The sequence below is a fragment of the Schistocerca serialis genome, chromosome 4 (genome assembly GCF_023864345.2).
Source record: "Schistocerca serialis cubense isolate TAMUIC-IGC-003099 chromosome 4, iqSchSeri2.2, whole genome shotgun sequence".
In the NCBI taxonomy this organism is placed as follows: domain Eukaryota; kingdom Metazoa; phylum Arthropoda; class Insecta; order Orthoptera; family Acrididae; genus Schistocerca; species Schistocerca serialis.
This window is the reverse complement of record NC_064641.1, coordinates 339,221,648-339,234,993: the sequence shown is the minus strand read 5'-3', so window position 1 is coordinate 339,234,993 and position 13,346 is coordinate 339,221,648.

Below are 13,346 nucleotides of genomic sequence, written 5' to 3'. Positions count from 1 at the left end.
GAGGTGATGGATACAGCTTCCTAACAGAGGAGGAGCAGGAGGAGGAGGAGGAGGAGATTAGTGTCTAACGTGTAACGTCCCGTCAGCATCGACGTCACTAGAGACTGAGCGTAAGCTCGGCTAAGGGAAGAATGAGGAAGGAATCGGCTGTGCACTTTAAAATGAACCATCCCGCCATTTGTGTGAAGTAATTTAGAGAAATCACAGAAAACCTGAATCAGAATGGCTGCAGTTTCTAGCACAGCCCCATTTAGGCAGATAGTATATATATTGGCATATGGTTTGATTTGAGTTTTCAGGGGTGATGTAAGGTACTTGTAATTTTTGGTTGTTTTTTAATTTACAATTTGCTCCATTACAATATTTGTAGCATTACGTGTACGTACTGTGTTTACGTGTGTGGTGTGTGTGTGTGTGTGTGTGTGTGTGTGTGTGTGTGTGTGTGTGTGTGTGTGTGTGTGGGTAGTCTGATGTTGTTGTTGAACAATGATGATGGTGAGACAAGGCAGAGGGTGAGACCCGGTGTCGCCACATAGGCTACTCCTCGCCAATAGTACCAAGGTGGGCCCGCCGGGGTGGCCAATCGGTTAAAGGCGCTACTGTCTGGAACCACGCGTCCGCTACGGTCGCAGGTTAGAATCCTGTCTCGGGCATGGGTGTGTGTGATGTCCTTAGGTTAGTTAGGTTTAAGTAGTTGTAAGTTCTAGGGGACCGATGACCTTAGAAGTTAAGTCCCATAGTGCTCAGAGCCATTTTTAGTACCAAGGTGGCCGGAAAGCTTAACGTCCCCATCCGACTGATGGATCTTTATCAACAGCGTCACTCGTCCTCACTTCATGAAACAATGCGGTATGAAAACCAGGACATTGATGTAAGGGCTGGTGATCAGGACCTTTACACCACCATCTCTCCTCCTCCTGCAGGCCAAATACGAGAGCGAAACTTTTTCAAATACCAGGATTCGAACGAGTTTACACCTAGCCGAGTACTACCGCGAAAACATGCGTTAGCGACTTACGTGAAATTTCAGGCGTCATCTTACTTAAATCCAGTTACATAAATCTAATTATGGCACAATACAAACCATCTGAACATCCGTTTCCGTATTTCCTGAGAACGATTTACGGACCTCTTCACAGACATGACGCTCATTATTGTGGTCTCAGAATTCCCGTCTCCCTGACATGAAATGAGAAGCAGATTACTAATGAGATCGCCCCACCGCGGGAGCCTACTACGATTATAAAATCAAGCAGCAAAGGGTTATGAGATTGATGAGCGAATGGAACAGATGAATGAGATGATTAAAACATGAAATGTTCGATGTAAGGTCCACCAGTAATGCAAAACACCGTTTTTTCAAAGTTCCCAAATATGTTTCAGCACCAGTGGGCCATCATCAGTGGATTTCTGTTTTATTTAAGGAGCCCACTGATTAGGCATAGATGTGCAGAACCATGTTTGGACTGATGACCTCAGCTGTTATGTCCCATAGTGCTCAGAGACATTCGAACCATTTCTTATAAACATGTTTGGGAACTTGGAAAAACTGGTTTCTTTCATAACTGGCGGACGTTACATTCAACAGTTTTAACTCCATACACGGTAAACATAAGGTGCTGCTAATCCAAATGATGAATATGAAATGTTCGTTTTTACTACAGAACTCTCTTTTTATAAAAACACAGATCTGAGGTCCGATTTGATTGGGCAGGGCTACTATTTAGTTATTACAGGGAAGGAGAGAGCTGGTAATGAATCTTTTCATCCTTCTTCGTCTACACTTATCGTGTGACAGTGCCGGCGGCAGATGCTGGGTGTGACCGGTGCGTCGCCTCGTGGTAGTAGCGAATCGGCAGCTGTCAGCGTTGTTCCGGCTCTGCGACAACGTCGCGGACCGGTGTCCGTGTTGACCAATCGCCTTGGATTGTACAGCTTAAGCAAAGCTGTTACGGTGCCGGGAGATGGATGTCAGGCAAGGAAGTTACAATGCTCAGTCCACTGCTTCATTACCAAGCATTGGACGGTAAGGATTCGTCCATTCAACATGAAACAGGAAATAAGTAAATCACGAAGTGACTGTAAGTAGGCTGTTTAGGTTTTTGTGTTGGTAGCGCCACGTAGCATCCTGTATGAAAATCACTGAGTGTGCTGTTTGCAGTCTGTGGCTGGTTGGCATTGTTGGAATATTCGCTATTGTAGTGATGGGCAGTGGAATGTGAACAGCGTGTAGCGTTGTGCAGTTGGAGGTGACCTGCCAGCAGTGGTGGATGAGGAGAGAGAGAGAGATGACAGATTTTTTAGAACGGTTGTTCTTGACGTGTATCCGCCAGAAGAAGGAAATTTGTGAAGATGGATGTCATATATATATATATATATATATATATATATATATATATATATATATATATATATATATATATCTGATGTCTTTTGAACACTAATAAGGTAAATACATTGTTCTCTACCAAAATCTGTCATTTGCTAACTATGCCTATCAGCAGTTAGTGCCTTCAGTAATTAGAATCCTTTATTTAGCTGGCAGTATTGGCGCTCGCTGTGTTGTAATAGTTCGAGTAACGAAGATTTTTCTGAGGTAAGTGATTCATGAAAGGTATAGGTTGTTGTTAGTCAGGGCCATTCTTTTGTAGGGATTATTGAAAGTCAGATTGCGTTGCGCTAAAAAGAAAAACAATGTGTGTCTGTTTAGTGATGATCAGAATAAATAAAGAGAGAGATATCTGAGAACGTTTAGTTTTGCTCAGCTGTTTGAAAATCAAATAACGTAAGCACAGTCATTTATAATTTTCAAAGGGGACGTTTCAAGACGAACTTCAGGATGGGAGTAAGAATCATATTCGAAGTCAACAGACGATGGGTGGAAGTGCCCTCATACATTTCTGTTCAAAGATTTGTGCATACTAGCCATCTAACAAGGTCTAGAGAGTTTGTAGCTCCTAATTTATTTTAATCTCACTGAGATTGAGCTTATTTGTGGCATTATGTGCAGAGGAAGATTGCACTGTAGTTCCTTCTCTAGATTGTCGCACAGATGACAAAATGGTAGATATCGAAATAGACGACAGAGGGATAGAGAAACAATTAAAATCGCTGAAAAGAGGAAAGGCCTCTAGACCTGATGGGATACCAGTTCAATTTTACACAGAGTACGTGAAGGAACTTGCCCCCCTTCTAGCAGCGGGGTACCGTAGGTCTCTAGAAGAGCGTAGCGTTCCAAAGGATTGGAAAAGGGCACAAGTCATCCCTATAGACCTATATCTCTAACGTCGATCAGTTGTAGAATTTTGGAACACGTATTGTGTTCGAGTATAATGACTTTCCTGGAGACTACAAATCTACTCTGTAGGAATCAGCATGGGTTTCGAAAAAGACGGTCATGTGAAACCCAGCTCGCGCTATTCGTCCACGAGACTCAGAGGGCCATAGACATGGGTTCACAGGTAGATGCCGTGTTTCTTGACTTCCGCAAGGCGTTCGATACAGTTCCCCACAGTCGTTTAATGAACAAAGTAAGAGCATATGGACTATCAGACCAATTGTGTGATTGGATTGAGGAGTTCTTAGATAACAGGACGCAGCATGTCATTCTCAATGGAGAGAAGTCTTCCGAAGAAAGAGTGATTTCAGGTGTGCCGCAGGGGAGTGTCATAGGACCGTTGCTATTCACAATATACATAAATGACGTTGTGGATGACATCAGAAGTTCACTGAGGCTTTTTGCAGATGATGCTGTGGTGTATCGAGAGGTTGTAACAATGGAAAATTGTCCTGAAATGCAGGAGGATCTGCAGCGAATTGACGCATGGTGCAGGGAATGGCAATTGAATCTCAATGTAGACAAGTGTAACGTGCTGCGAACACACAGAAAGATAGATCCTTTATCATTTAGCTACAAAATAGCAGGTCAGCAACTGGAAGCAGTTAATACCATAAATTATCTGGGAGTACGCATTAGGAGTGATTTAAAATGGAATGATCATATAATGTTGATCGTCGGTAAAGCAGATGCCAGACTGAGATTCATTGGAAGAATCCTAAGGAAATGCAATCCGAAAACAAAGGAAGTAGGTTACAGTACGCTTGTTCGCCCACTGCTTGAATACTGCTCAGCAGTGTGGGATCCGTACCAGATAGGGATGATAGAAGATATAGAGAATATCCAACGGAGAGCAGCGCGCTTCGTTACAGGATCATTTAGTAATCGCGAAAGTGTTACGGAGATGATAGATAAACTCCAGTGGAAGACTCTGCAGGAGAGACGCTCAGTAGCTCGGTACGGGCTTTTGTCAAAGTTTCGAGAACATACCTTCACCGAAGAGTCAAGCAGTATATTGCTCCCTCCTACGTATATCTCGCGAAGAGACCATGAGGATAAAATCAGAGAGATTAGAGCCCACACAGAGGCATACCGACAATCCTTCTTTCCACGAACAATACGAGACTGGAATAGAAGGGAGAACCGATAGAGGTACTCAAGGTACCCTCCGCCACACACCGTCAGGTGGCTTGCGGAGTATGGATGTAGATGTAGATGTAGAAAGATGTGCTCCTTCCAGCCAGTCGAGACTAGCCACAGTTATAGTTTGGTAGTGGCTCGATAGAAACTACAGCAGTATCGGGGGTTCGTGACATTGAGCGCCGCGTTCTGAGTGAAGCGGGAGCTCCGTGAAAGGAGGTAATGGCCTCAAATTCAACAGTCCATGAGAGTATAGTGTAAGGCAAGTTATCGATACTTGCAAAACTTTTCCAGTATTTTAGTACTTAACTCCTGATAATCTCTGAGTGAAGAGACGGGCTGCCGTAATTTTCTTCTCGTTTTTGTGTTCGCCAAAATTGTGGAAAGCTAAGAGATGGGATAAATCATTTGTGACTGCAGCTAAAAAGTTTCACTGGAAACACTTTTTAGAAGCGGATACGTCAATAATAAGTTAACTGTACGATACGTTGAAATCAGTGCATTTCACGGCATTTACTACCGACAATGAATATTCACCGTAAGTGCTACTTATTAAATTAACGCAACGTTGGCACACACCTTCTTCGATTTTTTTATGACGCCTGCAGGTTACACATTCGTATTTCCACGTGGTGCACGTCGCGAAGTGGATGAACTACATTAGCTTTTGGCAGTTCGGAAACAGATCCGAAAACTGCAAACAGTGAAATGTAATTGGAATTCCATATCCTTCCACAGCAAAAAAATCATATTCACACACATAAAATGGCATTAAAATTAACGCTCCGGTTATCTCTAGAACACAAAGCGTCGTTATTCAGGGCTGTATCTTTTTAAAAATGTGTGCAAAAATGCGTAACAGACATTCATACAAATACACGATCAGAGTTTATGAGTGAGAGAACCGAGTCATTCAGTTCATGGCATATTCCACAAAAGGGAACATGGATGAAAATAAGTAATCTCGTAGTTCATGGGGTACAATTATAAATGCGTTAATCACGCTTAGCTCTTGTAACCCCTCGTAACTTATCTGGTCTTTTTTGAAACTAAAATTTATTTCAACTGGCCATGAACAATTCCCGTATTTCATATCAAATCAAGAGTTTCTTTTAAAAGCAGAAAAATTGTGTAAAAGAATAAGAAGAGTTAAGGGAATATAGTATTGTATGCAGAGTAGCAAGAGGTTTTATTCAGAGTGTTTCTAACCAACGTTCCTTTTGTTTCACAACTGTTACATAAACCCAACTCATGTATTGTTCACGTCTTTAGCGCCTGTGTGTCTTTAGCGTTTGATATCTTAATGTTTGAGCTTTTGGCGTTGGAGTCCTGAATATTCAAGGCTCTTAAGTTCATTCAGCACCTAGTGAAATAGTTAACCTCAGTAGAAACTGGGCTAATTAAATGCTCATTCTTTTGATTTTCGAGTATACACCCTGTTTGGACATTTATTGTCAGACTCAAGTACGGCCATTAGCGTAATGAATCATATCAAAGAAACTCTGTTAATAAAAACCGAATTAGTGAAGAACTACAGTTTCCTACGATTTAGAACTCAGTACGACGAGAACGAACCTATATTGGATTCTCTTTGGACAATAATAATAATAGTAGTACTTTATTCCATATTAGTATCAAAGGGGATAACTTTCAATGGACAAAACATCGTGTTGTGTTAAATGTGTAAGTAGGTTGTTTAGGTTTTTATGTTGATAAAGCCACGTAGTGCCTTACGAAAATCGCTGACTGCGCTGGGTGCAGTCTATGGCTGGTTGGACTCATTGTTGCAATATTCACTTGTGTAGTGTTGGGCAGTTGGATGTGAACAGCGTGTAGCGTTGGACAGTTGGAGGTGAGCTGCCAGCAATGGTGGATGTGGAGTGAGAGATGCCAGAATTTTTAGAGGTTATTATAAGCAGATGATTTGGACGTGTGTCCTCCAGAAGACTAAAATTTGTAAAGATGGATGTAATGAATTTATATATATAATGACTTTTGAACATTATTAAGGTAAATACATTGTTTGTTCTCTATCAAAATCTTTCATTTGCTAACTATCCCTATTTGTAGTTTGTGCCTTCAGTAGTTAGAATCTTTTATTTAGCTAGCAGTATTGGCGCTTAGCGCTTGCTGTACTGCAATAGTTCGAGTATTGAAGATTGTTGTGAGGTAAGTGATTCATGAAAGGTATAGGTTATTGTTAGACAGTGCCATTCTTTTGTAGAGATTGTTGAAAGTCAGACTGCGTTGCGCTAAAAATATTGTGTGTCAGTTTAGTGATGATCAGAATAAGTAAAGAAAAAACTGTTTGAGTACGTTGAGTTTTGCTCAGCTGTTTGAAAATCATATAATGTAATAGTTTTCCAGCACTGTCATTCTTAATTTTCAAAGACGATATTTCATATGTCGACCCTTTGCCGAGGATACCTCACGGGAATCTTCTGATTTTTCTGTGGTTTGTGTAATTAGTGTAGTTATTGTTCATTGCTAGTGGGTAACTGTATAGAGAGACTTCCTTTGTAGTTGTAGTTCTTCATTATTCTACAGAAAAACAGTTGGGGCATGGATGTAGCTTTGCAGCAAGTATTTCGCAGCCGTGCTTGCAATTAATTAGATATTATTTTCAGTGGTATATTAATGTGTTTTCTTATTTTGCTCTTCAAATCGTGCTTTTCAGTGAAATATCGTGACAATTATGGTGGGTGGAAAACGTAATACTAGGCTCCATAGTAAACTGAGAAATGACAATGAAGACGGGAGTAGTGTGTTAGTGCCACTGTGTAGTGAATTAACAAATATTCAGAATAGTAATTTAGTAATTGTGCATAGCGAAATGCACCAGGCAATAAATAATGGTGTAGACAGTGAAACAGCTAGCAAACATTGTAGTATTGTCAATCGTTCGGTCGGCAACAGCTCGCACCAGGAATCCGAAATGACAGAACACAATCTTGCAAATATTGTAGATTCAGGTTTTGCGTCATTACCTGTTTCGCAATCAAGTCAAGACACATTTTCTGCTTTTCAAAATGTGAATGTTGCTGGTGCAAATGCAGTGGAGAAAAGTACAGAGTAACATGTTTCAGACACCAGTGCACTGATATTACAATTAATGCATCAAATGGAACAACAGCTTCAAAAGTTAGACGCAATGGAACAAAATCAGATACAATCACAGCAACAAATGGAACAAAATCAGAAACAAATTAGAGAAACACTTCAACAAACACGTGAAGATTTAACAACTGAGTTTCATAACATCGAATCGAAATGTCAAAAAGTCAGTAATGACGTAAAAACACAAATTTTTGAGCATTTTCAACCTATTTTTTCGTGGCATGAAAATGCATTACAGAAACACGAAGTAGCCATAAATGAACTGCAAACCATTGTTCGTGAAAGTCAAGACACCTTGCGTGCTAAAATTGACTCAGTTGCGTCTATCGACTCGGTTACGCAACTTGCAAAAACTCAGGAAAACTTAAAGGACACAGTAGGTACTCTGAAACTTGGTTCAGAGAGACACAGGGAGGAATTCAGTTCATTATCAGAGAAAGTAGTCGGACTTTCGGATCAGCTAAATAATATATCTACGAAGGTAGATGCTAATCTGAATGACACACGACCGGTAGCCTTTACTGTCACAGAAGAGTACGAACAAATTATGAATGGCAAACAGAATCAGAATCAAATTAATACGCAACACAATAGAGAAATCTGGGAAGTACAAGGTCAGTTGGCACAAGTAATACAAGAATTATGTACTTCAGAGGACACTCGCGGTCCAATACGGGTAGAGGGACTCAGAAATATGGAAAAGCCACAAAATAATAACACAGGACATTTCGGATATTATGAAAGTAATTGGCAAGCTGCATCGAATTTTGAGATGGAACCAGCGACACGACGTCACAATGTCCGATATTCGACTCGCCACCAAGATGACTTGAGTAGAAGCTGTTCTTTACTACACATAAATTCAAAACATTTAAGAATTCTGGAAACGACATTCACCCACAAGCGTGGCCTCATCAATTATCTCCTTCTTTTCCTCACAACCGGTCATTAGAGCACAGATTAGAATTTATCTGTGGCTACTTAGAGAATGAACCAGCTGCAAGAATGCGATCGGTCATTCACGATTGTCACAGTGAAGAAGAATTTTATCATGCCTTCCTCTCATTAAATTGGTCTAAAGCTACTCAAGACCGCGTAAAACATAGCATCATAATGATGAAACATTTCGATCAATCTGAATTTTCCAGTCTTGCCAAATATTTTGAAGACATGTTGCACAAAAATCAGTAGCTGTCAAACCAATACAGCCCCTCAGAACTCTTCCGCATTAGTTTAATTAAGTTGCCAGAACATTTAAGACATGTTGTTTTGATAGGACGTTGCAAAGACAATATCGGAGCTTTTCATGGACTCTCACAAGAATTGCAAACTGACATTGACAATCACGGGACGGGAGACCAGGAGAACAACAAGTACGGGTCACATCCGTTAAAATTCCGTGACCACAGTAATAATACCTGGACACGACAAGGCTATTCTTACAACGCAAATCGTGACCAAAACAGACACCACCTTTATGACAACCATTAGCGGAGTAATAATAATTACAGGGAAAGATCACCTCTCCACAGTAATGACTATGACAGAGGCAATCATAGAAACAGACAAAATGGGAACAAAAATAATTATTATCGAGGGAGACAGAATAACTTCAGACGCAACAGTCCACCATGCAGTTACGATTCAGGGAGAAAGTCTCCATCACTTAACGGACAAGAAAGAAACTACAGAAACTACCGACATGACGACAGACGATATTATCAGAACGACAGATCTGAATTGCATCAGAACTGGCGGGATTCAAACAGGACAGGGCCCTCTTGGCAAGGTGAATTTGTAGGAGTTAGATATCCAAACCCCAGTAGCGACACGCGAAAACAAAGACACAATAGACAATTACTCGCACCGCACACAGCTACGTGTGTCGGCTGGCTCAGAGAAAAATAACAAACGCAAACCTTCAGAAAAATTTTAGCATTCTTTACCGACGTATACAACATGATGATTGCTTTTTTAGTTGACAATCTGCGTATTAAGAAAAGTAAAAAACTACACCACATTCCACATGTAAAATCGTTTATTGAGAGATTATCTGCTTTTGAACTTAGTCTTTGCCATAAAATTTTTCACTTCACGTTACTAGTACGCTTTGTCACACTTAGAAACTGTTAACATACAACAATATTTAGAAGTTAAATATCTGGTCAAGAACCCATGGAACTTATTTAGACAGTAATTATGAATGCATTGTTATAGTGAACAGACCGCATAGGGTTAATGTGTGTACATTCCTGCTTGTTAGTTGCATGATTATGTAACGACTGTAAGGGTTACAATTTGGAACATATACTGCTAATGAGATTTTAATGCAACAATTTGGTTTACTTGAAAATACATTCTGGATTTAAAATATTTTCTGTGAGATTACAAATGACTTAGTATTTGGTTTGTTTGAAAGCTACATCATTATATCACGATGCTACTAATGAGTGACTCAATTTACATTTTTGGTTTTGTGCTGTATCTGTTTTATATCTGCACAGTTTTTCTACGTTCTTCTGGAAAGTGAAATATATTTTGGTAATGACTTCTGTGGCATAGCTAAATGAGATAGGTATTTTTCGTAGCAGAACAATATATTACAGTACAGTACTTTCTTGACCATGGCAATAAGCGTAATAACTACGATATCCATATGCACAGCATTTCACTTTTGTTTATGACGAGGTAAGTACATTGACTTCTGCAGAACTTTGCTTACGGAGGACGATAATTACGACACTTGGGAGATTTTTACCGTTAAGTAATGACAGAAATTATCTTACAGCAAGACACACAGTTTAGCATTACAGGACACGCATTTGAGTGATTAAATTTTGTGCTTAAAACACTTTTTTGAGGATTTTAGAATTACAAAGATACAAAGAAGGTTTTTGGTGATACATTCCATTCCGCTGCTGTAATCTGTAACACCTGAGGGTATAATTTCATTAATACCCAGGGGGTACACATTTACTTAGTGTACTAAGCGTGTGGGAAGCCCTAGGATCATTAGCTAATATGGTATTTCCTTATACAACTTTACACATCGGTACTATATTTCTCTAAGGCAGAATTGCACAGCTATCTGATTATTCAACAGAGAGACAAACTTTTTTTTTACTATGTCAGTGACACATACTTACGTAATTACACAGTTAAATTAATTCACACTTATGAAATTGTATTTTGTCTGTACTTTATGAACTGTTCATATTTTTTTTGAACCATTGTGATACTAAGAGAGCTTTGAATGATGTATTTTGTATGGGATCATGATTTTTGAAGTGCATTTGTGGTAGATGACTTTATTGAAAGGAGCAGAGAGAATTTTTTTAAAAGTTTTTGAGATTATTGGAGGAAGCTATGAAGATTTTGAGATTTTATTAATGTGCCATGACAATATTTTTACGACACTGATGTGTATTATGCTTCTGAGGTATGTTTATGATCAATAAGATGATGCTATATGAGGGAGTCACACCTAGTGATACGTGGCTGGCGACCACAGGGCCCCGAGCTGAGTCCTGGCATTGCTTCTACTTACTTATGCCAGGCTCCTCACTCTTATCTTTCCTATCTGGTCATCCTCGGCCAGCTCTTGTTCTTTTCCGACCCTGACGCTATTAGGTTTCGAGGGCTAGGGGTCTTTCATTTTCCAACCTTTACTTCTCATGCAGCGTCTGAGCGGGCGGCTGCAAAAGGCGTCTGTATCCCATGTTAGGGGCGGCCTCCAGAACTGCGGAAGGCAACGGAATACCACCGCAGATTATCTTCCCTGCATAATGCAGTCTCCATTTTATGCACAAAAAATGGCTTCCTCTCATGTTAAATCAGTGTCCGGAGGTAAAATAATCCCCCATTCGGATCTCTGGGGGGGACAACTTGAAAGGAGGCAAAAAATCAAAACGAGAATTGGTACCTGGAATGTCAGAACTCTGCTACAAGCAGGAAAACTAGAAAACCTTAAAAGAGAGATGGAAAAGAATCATATGGACCTCGTAGGAGTTGCTGAAGTAAGATGGAATGGACATGGAGAGTTGCAGTCAGATGAATATGTATTCTACTACTCAGGAGGAGAAGTAAAAGGAATTAATGGAGTAGGAATGATTATGACATAGGAATTGGCTAAATGTGTGGAATATGTAGACTATGCAAATGACCGGGTTATTGGTGTAAGGCTGAAAGGAGCACAAAAAGATTTACTGATTGCCCAGGTGTATATGCCAACTTCAGAACATGAAGACCAAATTGTAGAGGAAACGTACAATGTAATAGAGAGAATAATGGACGAAAATAAAAAATGCTGCAAAATAGTAATGGGAGACTGGAACGCCATTGTGGGAGAAGGGAAAGAGGGAAACATAGTAGGCAGTCATGGTCTTGGAAAGAGAAATGACAGAGGTGAATGGTTAATTGACTTCTGCAGGGAAAGGCAGCTGATAGTGGCAAACACATGGTTCAAGAACCATAAGAGGAGGCTCTACACTTGGAAATCACCAGGGGATAAATATAGAAACCAAATCGCTTTTATACTGGTACAAGAAAGATACAGGAATGGAATCAAGAAGGTGCACACATTACCAGGTGCAGATATTAATAGTGACCACAACTTACTTATGGCAGAAATAGAAATAAGAATGAAAAAACTGAAAAAGGCGACAATGGTGAAGAAATGGGATCTAGAGAAGATAAGTTCCAACAAAGAACAAATTACAGAAATGCTGTCTCGGGACTTTCTAAACACATTACGAGACAAAGAAGCACCTGATAATGCCAACGAGTACTGGAATATGCTGAAAGAAGGAATCATTAAAGCAGGACAGCAAAATATAGGATATGTAAAAGGGAAAAGGTCAAAAAAACCATGGGTCACACAAGAAATGATTTCCAAGATGGAGGAGAGAAGAAAATTGAAAAACAAGAACACTGAAGATACAAGAAAGATATACCGAAGGTTAAATAACGAACTGCAAAGAGAAACAGAGCAGGCTAGGAAAAAATGGTTAAAAGAGGAATGTGATGAAATTGAAGAACTGGACAGGAAAGGAAGATACGACTTACTATACAACAGAGTAAAGACTATGACATGGGAACAAAACAGAGCAGGAAGTGCTACTATGGAAATTTTGAGTAAAGACGAAGAGGTAGTGTATAAAGGTCGTGACGATGTCCTCCAGAGATGGGAAGAATATATAAAAGAGCTATATGACACAAATAGCAAACCAGAAACTCTGGAACTTGAATCACACAACAGTGTAAGTGATGAAGAGAAAGGAACAACCATCATAATGGAAGAAGTAAAGTCTGCTATTGCTGCAATGAAAAATGGCAAAGCAGTAGGTACAGATACAATACCGGGAGAAATACTAAAATGCTTGAACCACAATGGAATAAGAGAAATATTGAGGTTATGTAATAAAATATATGACAGTGGTGAATGGCCTGAGGACTTTTTGACAACAGTAATGATTCCATTGCTGAAAAAACAAGGAACCAAGAAATGCAGCGAGCACAGGACAATCAGCCTCATTTCACATGCAGCCAAAGTGATGTTAAGAATAATTAATAAAATACTTGAAAAAGTAATAGAGGAGAATCTCGGCGAGGAGCAGTTTGGCTTTAGACGGAATACGGGCACCAGAGATGCAATAGGGCTCCTACGAATCTTAGGAGAAAGGTTTATTGAAAAAGGAAGAGACCTATATATGTGCTTCATCGATTTAGAAAAGGCATTTCACAATGTGGTTTG